The 12,642-nt window shown below is 33.6% G+C and overlaps 1 pseudogene; it reads left to right on the top strand.

Annotated features, from left to right (window-relative positions):
- Window positions 1-234: 234 nt before the first annotated feature.
- On the top strand, window positions 235-3,123 carry LOC108339758 (zinc finger protein NUTCRACKER-like; annotated as a pseudogene).
- The last annotated feature ends 9,519 nt before the right edge of the window (window positions 3,124-12,642 follow it).

Raw genomic sequence — 12,642 nt, 5'->3', positions numbered from 1 at the left:
AATAAACCATAAAACAAGAACAATTATGGGATAATCATTCCAATGGAGATTAACTTTCTTCCCATCTCATCATATGTGTCATCATACACCTTTGCTTCACTTCTTCTCCCATTCTTTGCCTCCTCCTATATCACTCTCTTTCCTCTTTAACTTTTCACCGCCTCCAACAGCATCTTCGTTTATTTTATTTTATCATATTCCACCTAAAAAGTAGATAATTAAATCAACACAAATTACATGAGAGAGAGAGAGAGTGAGTGTGTGTGAGAGAGAGATCCCATCTTGCATATATCACTTTGTGCTGTTTAGGGTTGGAGGCATATATAATTAACAAGCCTACCTGCCCATTCTCTTGGGTTTTCTCTTAATTCAGTCACTAATACTTCTTCCCTCACTCAACTCTGTGTCTGAGTTTCTTATTGTAATTTCAGTCAAACTCAGAATCTGATCACAAACAGTTTCAAGATGCTGAGAAAGATCGATGAAGGAGAAATCATCACAAATGCTTTCCCTCACAACCTAACTGCTTCTGCTGCATCAAATACTAACAATCCTCCTCCTGCTTTGAAGAGGAAGAGGAACCTCCCAGGAAACCCAGGCATGCTTGCTTCTTTCATCTTCAACCTCTCTATTTTCTCTTCATTGCTATCTCTTGCATAAGCTTTATCACCATTGGTATCATTACAATAAAAGTTAAAATTTTTAAATAATTCACTACTTTTGTTTTGGCATGAGTGTTAATGACAGAAAACAGCTTCCATCACCAATTCTATGATGTTGCAGTGTGTATTCAGAATTATAATTTGCTTTTTCATCAAGATTAAAGCAAAGGGTTGGAGAAATGATTTAACATGTGAATCTTTGTATATGCGCAGATCCTGAAGCTGAAGTTGTGGCCTTATCACCAAAGACACTCATGGCTACCAACAGATTCTTGTGTGAAACTTGTGGGAAAGGTTTCCAGAGGGATCAAAATCTTCAGCTCCATCGACGAGGACACAACCTTCCTTGGAAGCTTAAGCAGAGAACGGGGAAGGAAGCAAGGAAGAGGGTTTATGTGTGTCCAGAGAAGAGTTGTGTCCACCATGACCCTTCAAGGGCTCTTGGAGATTTAACTGGGATAAAGAAGCACTTTTGCAGAAAGCACGGTGAAAAGAAGTGGAAGTGCGAGAAGTGCTCAAAGCGTTATGCCGTGCAGTCGGATTGGAAAGCACACTCCAAGACCTGTGGCACCAGAGAATATAAATGTGACTGTGGAACTATCTTTTCAAGGTAACTAGCTAACCTATTCGTCTGAATTTTCTCATGCCAAATCTCTTACCATTCTCACAGGATCAAGTTTTCTTCTTTGTAAAAGTGGTAATACATGACTATATATAGTACTCTAAATCCAACTCTCTCTCTCTCTCTCTCTCTTTCTCTGGTTGATGCTTTCTATTTTTCTCTCTGGAGAGAAAAAGAGAACGAGGTTAGTTCAAAACAAAGGAAGCCACACAAATTTTTGATAAACCTTAGCCCTAAACGACAAAAGTTCTTACCTATTATGTAATTGTTAATTCAGTTTTTCCTTGGCAATATATAGTTTGAGGCTATAACCCCTATAGGCTAGTTAGTAATCGCACAAGTCATAATGTCTTAGTCATGTTATCATGTTATATACTCCATTTTGTACTTTTGTTGAATTGTCTTCACCTTCGTGCGAATATTGCATTAAAATCCAAAACTAACTATTTGTTACCACAATCGATGCTACCAAATAGCATTATTTGAGTAATTAGAAAGAGAGAAACCAACGTATCTCAGTGAGTTTTCAGTGTCACGAATTACAATGCACCAAAATGAAGAAGCAGCATTTTATTACTATAAATCATAGATTACATAAACTTTGAGCGTGTGTTTAAGGTTTCGAGAAATAATCTAGCCACTGATATTTACTTTGTTACTATTTTGTGCTATACACTGGGATGATTGTTACAGTGATAAACAAACACATTTACATTTGTCGTCTCTTTTGATTATTATTATTTGTTTATTCATATTATTGTTTTTCTTATGAGCAGGAGGGACAGTTTCATCACTCACAGGGCCTTCTGTGATGCTTTGGCAGAAGAAACAGCAAGAGTAAATGCATCATCAGACATGAACACTTCTTTAGGGGGTAACGTTGGTTACAACGTGATTGGAACTTCCCTAGGTCATAACATGGCAACCCATTTTTCTTCAATTTTCAAGCCAGTTTCAAGCACAGAAGAAACAAGCAATCAAACATCTAGGGGACTACCCCTTTGGATGGGTCAAACATCATCTCCTCAGGCTCAAGAAACAATGGTCAATAACAATTTGAGTGAGATTCATCAACTTGGGTCTTCTACAAGCTCAGCCACGGCATATGGTGGCAACTCACTGGTCCAATGCTCAAATTTTCCACCTTCAAACTATCAACTAAGCTGGGTGTTCAGGACTAAACTTTCCAATGACAGTAACATCCAAAAGCTAACAACAAGCACAACTACATCACTCCCCCTAGGAAACTCGAGTGTTCCTTCTTTGTATAGTTCCCAACACCAACCCCATCAAACATGTTCTTCAGCAAACATGTCAGCCACAGCTTTGTTGCAAAAAGCTGCTCAGATTGGATCAAGCTCAAGTGATCCTTCATGGCTTGGTAGCATAGGTTTGAAATGTGGTAGCAGTGTTCAAGGACAAGATGGGGATAGCAGTAACAAGTTCGGTGGCATGTACGGTTCAAGTTTAGTTCTGAGCACACTTGGGACTGAACCAGATAACTCTGCACGTGACTTGTCACAAATGCACCCTCCCAAACGTAGACACGTACTAAATGAAGAAAATGGAGGGGGGCAATTCAGAGATTTCCTCGGTGTTGGTGTGCAAAACCATTTGCCACACTTCATCAATCAACAGGTGGATTTGATTTGAAGACAAGTATTCAATGAAAATGGTTTTTTCCACACTCATTTGAGAATGTACACTTTGCAAGGAAGACAAAGAGAGTAATAATTAATGTGTTGAAGAAAAGGAAAAAGAGAGAAAGAGAGAGAGATATTTTAGTAAATGTAGTGTGAAAAAAATCTTGAGTTGATATTTAATTGTGAAGTTTAAGTATATGATGCTTTTTGATTGTTTGTGTATGTGAAAGGGGAAATAGCACTAAAAGAAAAAGATGTAAGATGCTGAAGTTGGAATTGGAGGAACAGAATTAAGTATCTGGAAACTTTGCAGATAGGAAAAGGTGGGTATTGAGTGGTTGATGAGGGCTAAAAAGTTTGCTGTTAGAAAACTATTGAAGGGTTTAAAGGAGAGATATCCATGCATATTCTTTTGAATGCTGAAAGCTGACCCCTTTTAAAAATGGTGGCTTTAATTTTTGATAAAAGGAAGGAGGGTTGTGGAGTAGTGGGGGCAAAGCAAAGGACAAGCTTTGGAGTCCATTATTGCACAGTTTGTTTCATCTCTGATGTGTTGTGCTTCATGCCTTTGGCTTAAAAAGGAGAATTTCCAGTGAAAAAAAAGCATATTTTAGTACAAATAGGCTTTTAGCCTTTAGGTTAAAATAAATTAATGCACACTTTTCACTCACCCTGCAATGCATATTTGTAGCATGACGAAATTGGCTAAGTTTTCTAACCATGCACAAAAATGGAGCATATGATCCAGGCATGTTAATTTTTTCAGTTAATTTATAATCATTTTTCCTCTTAATTTCTATCACTTTTTCTTGGTTCCCTACCCTCCTCTTCTTTCCATGCATTCAGCGGAAAGTGCGGTATAGAGTTATAATTTTATTATATCATATTTACATTTCCAAATTATTTCAACTATTACAATATATAATAATATTTTATCGTGGATCAGAAAGTATTTCCATGGTAGTAAGTTTTATAATGCCAAAAAAACTTTTTGTTTTAATTTGTTTTGACACAACTACGAACTCAATACTTGAACTCAGAACTATTGATTGAATTGAAACAACACTGTTAATTGATTCATGTGCACATGTTCCGTAATGTCAAACTTTTAATTGATACAATATGGTTGTATTACCATGAAAGTGTCCGAAATTAACATGACTTAGTACTTTAGAATTAGTACTTGTGTTTGTCACACCATTCTAAAAATATTTTTTAAAATAAATAGTTTAAAATATTAATTCATAGGTTTTTTGTTCTCTAGGATTTTATAAACATATATCCCTGCTACTTATATTGTCATTATAACTGAGAGATTTAGTTATCATTTATAACATCCCTATAGTATTAAGGATATATCACTATAAAAGTTCTACTCACTAATACTAGTGTATATGCTAATTAAATTTTATTCATTTTCTTATGATTTTCAATGTTATATTACTTTTTTAATTGATAAGAAACTCTAACTGCAACTTCTCCTTTATATTTTAGATTATTGTTTACATCGTAGTATTCAAAGCATCACGGGCACCTTTGGCCTCATCCCATATCACCGGAATTCGTCTGAAAAAAAAAATGAAAATTCAAAATTCTTAGGCTTTCCTAATTTTTTATGTACCAATTAACTTTAGTAGCTTACTAGTGCTTTTTGTAGTGTTTTCTCTACTACATTTTTTTTTTCTTTTTTAAGTTTTTTATCTGTAGTTTTAGTTCCTTTATTTACTTTTACACAATGTTAGTCTTTGCATTTATTTAATTTTTTTCACGCATTTATTTATTTAATTAATTAAATTCTTTCATTGATAACACCTGAAATGAATATATGTTCAATTTAGATTTTAATTAAAGTAAAAATATACAGAATTAAAGATAGGATTAAACTATAATTTTTTTTAAAATATGAGACTTAAAATACAACTCAAAATTAAAAACAAAAAATATACATGAACCAAAATTACAATTTACTGTTGAAGCTTTCTTTCGGCTAAGGAATCTGTCCACTCACAAGAAAACAACTACACAAGCTAACCTATGTTCTTAAGATAATACTCCTAAGAGAGAGAGAGAGAGAGAGAAGTATATTAAATTTAAATTAAATGTAAAATAGAATCAAAAGACTAATTTCATTTTTTTATTTTGATATAATTATTATTAAGTTATTTCTTTTGCAATAGTTATCACTATAATTCAATTTATTTTGTGTAGTTTCATTAAGTTATATTACTATTAATTTATACTTTAATAACGTTTTACCCAGTTGTTAATAGAAAGAGATGCTTTTAAAATTTTAAAAAAATATCTTATAACTCAAATACTTAAAGTTTACTTCATATCAACTTAATTTGATGAAAAAATATTTTTTTTAATAAAACATTAGTCATAAACTTTATGAACTTAAACATCACACTGTATCAATTTAGAACTCTTTAACAAAACAATGCAAGATCATTAATCCTTTCACTTTTTTGATTAATGGTTTGTAAACAGTGTCGATAATGTATACAAAGACAAAAAGAAAAAGGGAAGAAAGACGCAATAAAGAAGTGAACAAATATAGAAAATATACATAGAACAAGTATTTATAATAATAATAAAAATATGTATACATCATTACCCATTAAACTTTTCACTGTTTTATGTGATGGATTTAACAGTGAGCACTAGATTTGGTTGGATACATTTTATTATGAATGAAAAGGTAAAGAAAACATAAGTATGAAAAGAAAAAGCAAAAGAGAAGCCATATTCTCCAGTCTTGAAGCCGTACACTGTTGTTTGATTTTGCTTTTACTTTTGCCTACGTTATTATGGGTGGGACAAGTTACCAAATGATTGTTCACGAGTATACCTCAAAATCTATATATTTCATAGAAAATATAGAAAATATTTGAAGGTGTGCAAAATAATGAGATAGGTATATATAAGGAAGGAATATGGGTGGAGGAATGATGATTGCCATGAGCTCTTAAAAGCTTCTTCATGTCACCATTCACATTTTTTTCTTTCGCTCTGACAACACCAATTATGAATTTGGCCTGTCAGTACCAATTCAAATTTTTTGTATGATAAAAATGTAGGGGTATGTAGTTTTTATGTTTCAAAAGCAATAATAAGATACTTTGACAACGTTTAACAATATTTTGAGACGGGTCATGTGTCGAAATTTCACTGGTCCAAATAGAAAAGAAAATAGAAAAAAAAATGACGTGGAAACAAAATTGGACAGGATTTCAAGTTGTGAGTTTTATTTTTTGATCTCAAAATTAAAATATGAGACAACCTTAGAGAGAACCCTAGAGAGAAGGACTTCCCTCCCATCCACTCATTTTTGTGCCTTTTTCCACAATCGTCGCGGTCCATTGTCGAAGTTTGCAGTCCGTCGGAGTGTCGCCATTGTAGCGTCTGCCGTATGACCGCCGCCATTCACTATTCACCGTTCACCGGACTCCCGCCATTAACTGGAGTCTTGACCGCCACCATTCCAAAGCACCAACTAAGGGCGAAATCATCATTGGACTTGGTTTTTGAAGCTTCTCGTTGTTCTTTTCAGTAATCCTTTGTTCTTGTTCGATGGGTTTGAGTTGTTTTTAATTTTTTTACCATTTAGGGGTTGTTGATACCGTTAACTGTGATTTGAACTTTTGTTGATCATTTTGTGGTTGTTGTGCTTTTTGGGTGCAAAGTTTCAATTGTTGGGGTACTACGAGATTTGTAAATGATGAGTTCTTGGTGGAGTATTTGAATGTTTTGTTTTCCTAGAATGAGAACTTTATCACATCTCAATCAAAGCTCTCCCAAGCAAGTAGTAATAACTTTCTCTCCTTGTCTACATTATTTACATGTAGATTTTCCAGGGGTTGTCCGTATAATTCCAAATAAAATTCTCAGTCTTCACACAACAAGAAGTTGGGACTTTTTGAACGTAAAGCAAAAAATAATAATCGGTGCTTTGTTTAGGGGTCAATTTGGAAGAGGAACCATCATCGGCATCATGGACACTATTGATATAATAAAGAAGAAGAAAAGACTTAAATTAAATTATAGGTGGTGGAGCTTTTAGTCTAATTCCCCAAAAAGAAGATTTAATTTGTGTCCTCCTTTATCGTTGTGCATTCAATTGAAAAACTATTATACACCTATTTGGACGATCGTTGCATACATGATTTGGTATCATCATCTAGCTTTTAGGTAAATCCAAATTGGCTTTGTGAGAGAGTGACCATGTGTCATGCTTCCAATGGAGAAAATTTTCTTTAACTAGTGGCCACGTATCATTCTAAAAATGGAGAGGCTTCTCCCATGTCAGTGGCCACATGTCATCCTCCTAATGGAGAGGATTTTTGCCTTGGTTTCCAAACTAGCCAAGTTTAGGTGTTTAGGGTTTTTCTTCTTCAAATTTTGAGACGCCTTAAGGCTATAAATAAAGGTGTCTCCCTCCATGTAAATTAATTTTGAGATTAATATTGTTATGTTTTCAATTTATTGTGTCATCTTACTTGTCTCAAAGTCATGGCTAGAGCATCCGATATGGTCTCTTATAACCACCTTCTTTGAGAGTTCGCCCAACTCTCTTAAGAGCACCAAACATCACCAATCCCTCCCTTCCAACCTCCAAACTAAGAGCATCCCCACCATACAACCCCATTGATTTTGGACACTTACATTTATGGTCTCATCTTCATATGTTAGATCATTCTAGCTTGAGGAGGAGGTTATCACTCAGTATCAAAAACTTTGGTTCTACAAGAGCTAAGTATCTTGGTCCTTGGTTTTTTCTTCATTTCTATATTGTCGTATATGTTTCCTTACTTGTTGTGTTTGTCCATCATTTCATCTTTGTTTTTCATGGTTCTAGTTTTTGCTTTTCTTTGAACCATTCGACCTTTTGGCCTAAGATTCCATATATTTTGTGTGTTTGTGTGCTTTTATATTTTGTTGAGTCTTTATTTATATATTTGGTTTTGTCATCATGATTGGGTAATTTTGACTTTTAAATCCATTTATGTTGTCTAGAGTTATGTGTAGTCATTTTAATGTCATTTCTTCTTAGTTTAACTTTTGGAAAAATCACACAAATATATGTTCAAGTTGGATTTTAAAACTGCACCATATACATTCATTTGAGTGCTTTTACTTTTAATTTTATAGTTCATATTTGTCATTAGTTCATCATTAGCAAGTTCTTAGAAGTTTCTATTATGTTTTGTTGAGTTTCATATTCTATTTTTTATTCTAGTAGGTTTCTTTCCATTTTGTGTTTCTTGTTCTTTTTGAGATTTCACAAGAATATATATAATCTATTTTATGTGTGTAGTGGTCTTATTTTGCACTTAAAAGAGTGAAACAATAGTTGTTAAAAGATCAAAAGAAAAGGCTACAAAAGAAGTACCAAAAGAGCCTAGAAAAATGTTGAAAAAAATGTGCATGTGAGTGTCCAACAACTTGAGTGTTGTCTTTTGATGCTAAAAGAGAGGCCTTAGTGCACCATTAATTCACAACTTTCAAACACAACAAGCACCCATATCGATTCTAGTTGTTTTTTTATTTTGTGTATATATTCTAGTGTCTTTCTTTAGGTAATTTCTTTTTTGTGTGCTTAACCTTTATTTCTAACCATTTAATTTCTTTCTTGTCTTCTTTGGTCTTCTCAGTTTTGTCTAACCAAAACTCATGTTGAAGAGATTTTTTTAATTTTAGCCTTTTATTACTTTATTCCTTGGCTTCTTCTCAATTTTGATTTAATTTGTGTTGCAGGTTCTCTTTTGAGGTGAACCAACATCTTGAGGTAGCATCCTAGATTGTAGAGACTTAGTTGGAGCTTGTTGTCTTGCAAGGAGGCAAGAAGAAAAAGAGAGAAACACTTGGGATGAAGACCTTTAATTTGTTTGTATTTCTTTTGAGTTGTATTTATTTCTTCTGTCATCTTGTATCTCACGGTCAGATTAGATGTCTTGGGGGGAGTCTTTGGTGCTCAATCTCATTTCCTAATTCGAACCTATTTTTACCATATTAAAAAGAAACATTTTAATAAATCGCAAATCGTTCAACGAACCAAGAGAGAGGTGTATTGATTTCTTATCGCAAATCGTTCTTTTAATAATTTTCTCGTAAATATAAAAATTCCTTAAAACAATTTAAACAAATTTAAAGAGTAAGGAAGAGAGTAAATTGTACATATAATTTTTATACTAGTTCAGATCCTAGAGATCCTACATCCAGTTGTTAATCTCATCCGAGAATTAACCTTCACTAGCAGAAACCAACAAAGTGTTACAATCACAAAGAAAATAAACAAGTTGAAAGTTACAACACCTCTCTTGTTACCCCAAGAGATCAAACCCAATTCCCCTGTAACACACAAGGGGTGGTGTAGCGGAATGGTTAACGCGTTCAATAAACCAAGAGAGGGGTGAATTGGTTTCTTATTGCAAATCGTTCTTTTAATAATTTTCTCGTGAAAAGAAAAATTCCTTAAAACAATTTAAACAAATTTAAAGAGTACGGAAGAGAGAAAATTGCACAGGTAATTTTTATACTGGTTCGAATCACAGAGATCCTACATCCAATTATTAATCTCAACCGAGAATTAAGGCTTCACTAGCACTAACCAACAAATTGTTACAATCACAAAGAAAATAAACAAGTTGAAGGTTAGAACACCTCTCTTGTTACCTCAAGAGATGAAACTCACTTTCCCTGTAACCCACAAGGGATGAACACCTCCTCCGAATGCTTCATGAAGGATGACCACCTCCTTTGAATCTTCAAAAAGGATGAACACCTCCTTTGAATCTTCACAAAGGATGACAGACTTTCAACTCAGCAACAACAACAACACTTAATCACACTCCAGTGAAAGTTCTCGCTCTATGCCAACACACCAAGTTCTCAAAGCCACAACACAAGGGTTACGCAAACCCTAGAACACTTATCACCACACACTATAGATAATAATTTCCAAAATAAGCTTATTATATATGTTGTATTTCGTATTTTAGAACGAGACTCCCAATCTAATTTATAGAGATCTCACTCAAGGACACCGTCGAAAATCTATTATCAACTAATTAATGTGATAATCAATTATCCACTTATCGTAATTAATTATGCATTTAATGAATGCACAACAATAAAAAAACTTGCTTAAAAATTCTCATAATTGTTCGTGATAATCAATTATGGCAAGTCATAATTGATTACTGATCATCGATTATTATAATTTGATAATCAATTATCTTGAGTATAAAATGAGGTTTTCTGATTCAAAACAAATTTTAACGCAACCTAAGGCTAACAAAACATAGAATCAAAGATAAACCACATCCTATACATAAATATACTAAATTACAAAAACTTTAGCACAAGACAAGTTTTCATGAAGATCTTCTTGCAACAAGAGCACTTGAGACTTGACTTTGAGACATCATCAAAACTTCTTCTCTTAAGTTTTATGCTAACAAAGAGAAAATGAAATAGATGCCCATGTTTCTGTCCTTGAGGAAGAGCTAATAAGAGTTAGGCAAAGAGAAGAAAAAAATCAAGAGTAGGAGTGATAACTCCTCAAATTTACATATTTTTCTGTGACTAGGAGTCCTTTTTAGCTTCTCTTTGTTCTTAATTGTTTAGAATTAGGATAGTTTTACGTTTTTCTTTAAATTCTTTAGTTTGTAGAATTTTAGTTAAAATTAGGATTTTAGAAGTATTTTTTTAGTGTTTGTTCATAAATAGGAAATTAGTATTTCTTTTAAGAATTATTTTCTTTATTTTTTTTAGATAGGCTTTTATTTTCTTTAATTTCTGAAATGCCCTTTTTCTTTAATTATTGATTGATTCTTTTATGCAAATTGGGCCTTTGAAATAGCACTGGCCGCTTGTGAAACGCAGCATTTTGATAATAGATGTTGTGCGTTTTGGAGGCTGTAGATTTATTGAAAAGCAATTGGGCCATTGGATTTGGGCTTGCATCCTAGTGTGACGATGTCGTTTAGGTGCAGAAGCCTTAGGGGGTCATTGGCACTATGCTCTATTTTGGCAAAATGAAAAGGCACACTCGACCATTTGAGAAAAGAAACTTTCGAGAGCTAGGGCAGAGCAAAGTGCGAGAGAAGCGAGGGAGAAGAAGGAAGCTCGCAATCCTGACTGACCCTGCCCGGAGAAGATGACCGGCGAGAAAAGGGAGCTAACCGGAGCTGACTGGCACGTGACCAGAAGAGCTGAAGACGATCAGAGCGTTTGGACAGAAAGCGAACAAGAGTCGTCCGATTGGGAAACACAAAGCATCGCAAGCAAGTCTCTTTTCCCCTTTTCTTTTCTCTTTTCTTCTTCAACCCTATATAAAGGGTGTTGTTGTCATGTAATAGAGACACTTTACACTTTACACACTTTTTCAAATACAATTTTACGCTTTGTATATTAGGTTTTTTTTACGGTTTCTATAGAGTAGGTTTTCGTTCTCCTTGCTTTTGGAGCGCATACTCATGGTGGTGACAGCCCGTGGTGGCTTCGATTGCGAGTTTTGTTCGGTACCTTTTCTTGTGCTCTTCTTTTCTCATTAATAAAATGTTTTTTTTCGCTGATGTGTTCTATTTTTGAGAGTTTTTATGATTATGTGTTTGATTTTTGTGATGTTTCTGTTTTCTTGTGTTCTTGTGTGATTGTGTTTCTTGTTTTGCTGAGAAATTGATTTGGACTCTGTCACTCTGCATTCTATAATTCCTTTTGGAATTAAACGACTTTGTATTGAGCATTCTTTATCGAGATGTCTTCTCGAGTCAGAGATGAGTCCAATGCATAAAGATTGATTCAAATTTGTGTTTCTTTTAATAGGTTTAGGTTTGCATTGATTGAGAATGAGTAGGAATTACCACTGTAAGTTCTGAAATATGAACTATAAGACCCTGTGATGGGCTTACTTTAGTCAGAATGTCTTTCTGAGTGTAATTAGAACTTTATCCTCAATCATTTGTACATTTAAATTATGTTTGTGAATTTTAGATTGATTAATAGGCAAATGAACATTGGTTGGACAAATTAGTGGAAAGAGTCAAATTAGGTTCTGAAATATGACCTAGAATACCCTGTATTGGGATTCAACTTCACAGGATGTCTTCCTGAGAACTCTAAGCACTCTTTTATTCACTCCAATTCACCTATGAAATCAATTCTGTTTTTGAGTGTTATTTTGCTTTTGATCAGTTAGAATTTAGGTACTTTTCCTGCATACTTTAGTTAGTTTCTGTTTGATTGTTAATATGTTGATTGAGATAATTGTAGAATAGGTTTCTATTTCTAATTTCTGTTTTAGCCAATGCTTCCTGTTTAGTCCTTTATTTTTGGTATTTCTTGTGAATAGAGGTTAGGATGTTTAGCTTAGATAATGAAATTTTCCATTCTTTCATTTGGCTCTGTTACGTGTATATATCTTTCATTTTTATTGAATTGATTTCATACATCATTTGTTTTCATATCCAGTTTATTTTTATTCTTCTTTTATAATTGTTTCATAGCATTTATAGGTTAGTTTAGTTATTGTTTAGATTTGTATACATAGATTCTATAGTTTAGCTTAGGTTGTATTTTCTTACATTTTATTTTCTTCTTTTCTTTTTAATTTGTTTGTTTAATTTCTTTTCCCCACCTGTGAGTTAATAGTTAGTGAATAAATACAAGACTAAACTCTACGTTCTGAACTTAATTATAGTTGAGTCTTTGG

This window comes from Vigna angularis, chromosome 5 (genome assembly GCF_016808095.1).
Source record: "Vigna angularis cultivar LongXiaoDou No.4 chromosome 5, ASM1680809v1, whole genome shotgun sequence".
NCBI lineage: Eukaryota > Viridiplantae > Streptophyta > Magnoliopsida > Fabales > Fabaceae > Vigna > Vigna angularis.
The sequence above is the reverse complement of the archived record's forward strand: the minus strand, read 5'-3'. Positions and strand labels throughout refer to the sequence as shown.